The following is a 4,759-nucleotide window of genomic DNA, read 5'->3' as shown; positions in this document are numbered from 1 at the left end:
TATGTGATGCCATTCTGAGCTAGAGTGTCCACACAATTTGTCTGGTGTATAATATACCATGACTGGATTGATAGGTTTGAAGAGAACCATCAGTGTATTTGTTTGAGTTAAAATAATACCGCAAGCGTACTGGTCAATCGTAGCTACGGGTCGAACACGAGGAGATATACGCCACTCTATTTAACTAACTTAAAAATAATGCAAAGTGAACCAAATTAAAGTGTTAAATTAAACTAATTAAACTAATGAAAATTAATGCATCCTAACTCATAAGCATCTAACAAAATTAAGGGATTAAATTGGCATCCTAACACATGAGCATCTAACCTATCAAACTAACGTAAATTGGAACGAATAACAAAAACGCAGCCACACTTCATAACCACGTAAAAAGAAATAAGGGAATAAAAGTGCATCCACATACCAGAACCATATAAACAAATAAAAAGAAATAGAGGGAGAAGAAGAAGAAGATAGAGAGAGATAGAGGAGAGGGAGAAGGAGATTAAGGGTTTAGAGAAAGAGATATCTTGATGTGCTTGAACCGTATTGAACTTGCTTGCATGAATACTTGAATAAACTTACCATGGCTTCCTCTTCTAAATCTTCAAGTCTTGTCATCAACATAGGAACTTAGACTAGGAAGCTTTAAACTAAAACTATTTCAACCATATTGAAGATATTTAAGCAAAACCTATTACTACCATTAAACTAGACTTATGAAATCAAAACTAAGAACTTGAAAGAACTAATCTTATGAAATCAAAACTAAAAACTATAAAGAACTAATCTTATGAAATCAAAACTAAAAACTAGAAAGCCAAAAATCACAATTTAGAAGGAAAAGAAGAGAAGAAATTTCACTAAGTGAATGAACAACATTACAAAGGAGAGGGTAGAGGTATTTATAGGGGGAAGAGAGGAGAAGAGAGAAGAGGGAAGTGTAGGAGAAATATTCCCTAAGAGAGAGAATATTCTCTTCTCCTTCCTCTTTTACATTGCCTTGAATCCCAAGAAAAAAAGAAAAAAATAGAAAGAGGGAGAGAAGAGAATATTGTTTACATAAACCTTCTATTTTTAGAAAAGTAAATTTCTAATTCTAACTTGTGCTTCATTTTCTTTGTCGATATCTTCTCCAAGCAATAAAATCAAAGCATCTTTGATTTTTCAACCTTCCATAGATGAGAAAATATCTTTCAAAATAAATCTATCCCAAGTGAAGTTCCAAGAGTGCCCTTGAAAAGTTGGAGGAGAGAGAGAGAGTGATGACTAGGATTCCACTCATAATTATTGAAATGCCAAATCTGTCCTTCAAAAAACGTGGAGCATGGGGTGGTTATATAGGCCTCACCATTGTGTTCCTTGCGAAAAATCACCCAAAGTAGACCCAAATTTCGTCTAATTTGGAGTTGGGGAGCCCAAGATATCTCAAGTTGAAGTTGGACTGTCCAGAGCCCTCCAAATGGAATCTCTTGGCTAACAGAAAAACTTCTCAGAATTGCGCTAAAGCCCCTCGAATCCGAAGTTTCGCTTTACTTTGTCCCCGGCCGACTGTCAATAATTATAAATAAGCCCCTGCAGACCATTTTCGCTCGTCGTTACGGAAATGGCCGTAACTTCTTTGTTTCAACTCGGAATCAAGTGCCATTTGAACCATTGCGAAGCTGGCTCAATGGGCTACGCATCCATACTATTAACACCTCTAAAGAGCTTAAAAACATTTCCTTAGCATTATCTCCTCCATTTTCACAAGAATTCACCTAAACCCTGAAAAGCGCAAGAAAGCACCGAGTAACTCTGTCCAATGTGGTAAAATATATGCTTTATGCCCTAAGATTTCACACATAAATGTGCTCATCAGATTCCCCCACACTTGAACGTTACTTGTCCTCAAGTAAACAAAAACAAAAACTAACCTAGAATGCAGAAAATCCTAACTCACTTTCGTAGGAATCACGGTTGCACTTAACATGTGCAACAAGCCTTAAACCCCTAGGTTACCCCTAGTGGACGAGTTGTGTCTCGTGGGTGTTTGCATTGAATTTACACCCAAAATTCAATAAAGCAAAAAGAATGATGTAAATTTTTCTCATGGCATAAGTAAGATAGTGCACACAGTCTCAAAGAAATACTCAACTAAAGATTAAGGAGCCAAAGATTCCTCCACACTTGAATTTTATCACCCCACATCAATTCAAGCAACTAGCATATATCAAGATTAAGGGATCTCCTCTTATCTTCTGGACACTACTCACCTTCAGGTAAACCACTTATAGCATCGATGGAACCAAAGACTTAGGCTTTGAGTATTTTTTACCATACTTTCTTTTCAGGCATTAAGGTAGAAATTTTTTTTTTTTTTTCTCAACCATAGACTCTATTTGTACTCCACTACTGTTCTCTGAATGACATGGTGGAGCATACACCAGACACCCAAATACTTGGTAGCTTCGCTTTTTGCATATATCCATAAGACATTGAGACATTGATGCAAGATTTTTTTTTTTTTTGGAGTTTTCTTCCAAGGAATTTCGATCAAGTCACCTTGCTTCATGAGGCACAGTGCCCTGTCTAGTCCCAAGGAATTCCACTTTTCTTTCTGTTTCTCTTTTTTTTTTTTCCTTTCACTTTCACTTTCATGCCTTGCCATAAATAAATTGGTCTCAACTACTAGCCAAAAGATCAAAGGGGTCCATAAACACATAGAAGAATCTAACCACCAAATGAAATAGCACTCATATTTTCAGACTCAATCCCCATCACCGGATACAAACCAACTACCGTCCTTGAAAAGGGATTTTCTATTATTTCACATGCTAGGGCACCTAATTCCCTCTTTCTCTAGCTTTGCAATCAAAGAGACTTATGCACAAAACCAAAACTACTGCCATAATGAAAATTCACAAAATTCACCAATTAAGCCCAATACACCCCCCACACTTAATTCGTGCAGTGTCCTCGATGCATGCATAAAAGAAAGAATAAGGACAAGGGATGAGATGAGGGGGCTTACCAGATATAATCAATAAAGAGGATCATGAAGAGTCATGACCTCTACAAGAAGTACTAGGGGCAGCAACAGAAATCTCAATCCATGGCCAGTAAATGTAGAAAGAGCTTCAGAACCAGAATATACTCGACCATGAATTTTAGTAAAGTAGACATAAGATGGAAGTTAAGCACAAATGAGAAATACCCAACAGGAAAATCTATCCTCATGGGACAGTGAAAAATGAAGGCATTGAAACTCAGGCCATAAATCCTCCCATTCTCTCCCGTTTGCAATGTAGAACACATGTCATTATCGCACAAATCGACCAAGAATGGATCACAGTAAGCATAAAAAGGATTATGAATAACCTTATCCAAATAATCATAAAAAATTGGAGGTTTACTCAAATCAATCCTAGCAATACAACTATCCGCCCTTTGCATAACTTGGTTTGCCAAATAAGAATCACGATAATATGCTTGGGGAGCATCATGACTAACATTGTCCTCCTCAATAAAATCATCATACCTAGGAGGTTTGGACAAATCAACATATAGGACAATCATGGGAGAATCAAATATGAAGGGTTGAGGAATGGAGGTGGATAAGGGTCCAAGGGGCTCCAATGGTGGTTGGATGCTCCAGACCTCAGATAAGGTGGTATCATCAACACCTTCTAAATCCTCCCTACAGCCCTGAAATTCCGAATCAAAATCAAAAAAGAAAGTCTCATCATATGGGAATTTCTAAAGTAAATGTACCTCTTCATCCATATCAGGCTGCCTGCCCAACCTGAACACATTAAAATCCACAGAGGTATTGCCAAAAGAGAGCTTCATAAGACCATTCCTGCAATTGATCAAGGCATTACTGGTAGCAAGGAAAGGTCTACCCAATATGATTGGGATCTGGTCTTTGAAGTTGGCAGTAAGTTGGGTATCTAAAACAATAAAGTCCACAGGAAAAATAAATTCCCCAACCTTCAACAGGACATCCTCAATCATTCCCTTAGGAACTTTAATCGACCTATCTGCAAGTTGAAGAGTAATTCTAGTCGGTTTCAGTTCTCCCAATCCCAGTTGTTGGTAGACATGAAAGGGTAACAGGTTCACACTTGCACCAAGGTCCAATCAGGCATGATCAATAGTAGTGTTGCCTATAGTGCAAGAGATGGTGGGGCTTCCAGGGTCCTTGTGCTTGGCTGCTATTGGCTGTGTGATAAGAGAATTGATATTGGCAGCCAAGAATGCCTTTTTGGGCACATTGGTGATCCGCTTTTGGGTGCATAAATCTTTGAGGACTTTAGCATAAGCGGGGACCTGGGCTATAGCATCCAGTAAAGGAATGTTCACCTGAACCTGTTTAAAAACATCCAAAATTTTCTCCACAGAAGGAGACTTCTTGCTAACCAACCTATTTGGGAAAGGGGCAGGTGGGGTATAAACTCTCTCAGGGGTGGTCCTTTTCTCTTTCTCAATAGAATCATCTTTGGTATCCTCAACCAAATCATCTGAAATCTCTTCAGGTTCATCAGACGAACCAGGAACAATAGGGACTTCAATGGCCTCATCAGAAGGGGGAGAATCAACAAGAGTATAAAATGGTAAAGACTGAGGTGTACTAGCCTGTTGATACTCACGGCCGCTCCTTAAAGCATATACAGCATTAACCTGGCTGGAGGGCCCTTGAAGCTGTTTGCCTTGCAAAGGGTTAAGTGGGGGGGCTTGGGTACCTTGCTGAATACGAACCTGATGCCTAGGATTTGGC

Source organism: Telopea speciosissima, chromosome 4 (assembly GCF_018873765.1).
Source record: "Telopea speciosissima isolate NSW1024214 ecotype Mountain lineage chromosome 4, Tspe_v1, whole genome shotgun sequence".
NCBI lineage: Eukaryota > Viridiplantae > Streptophyta > Magnoliopsida > Proteales > Proteaceae > Telopea > Telopea speciosissima.
Note: the sequence above shows the minus strand (reverse complement) of the source record.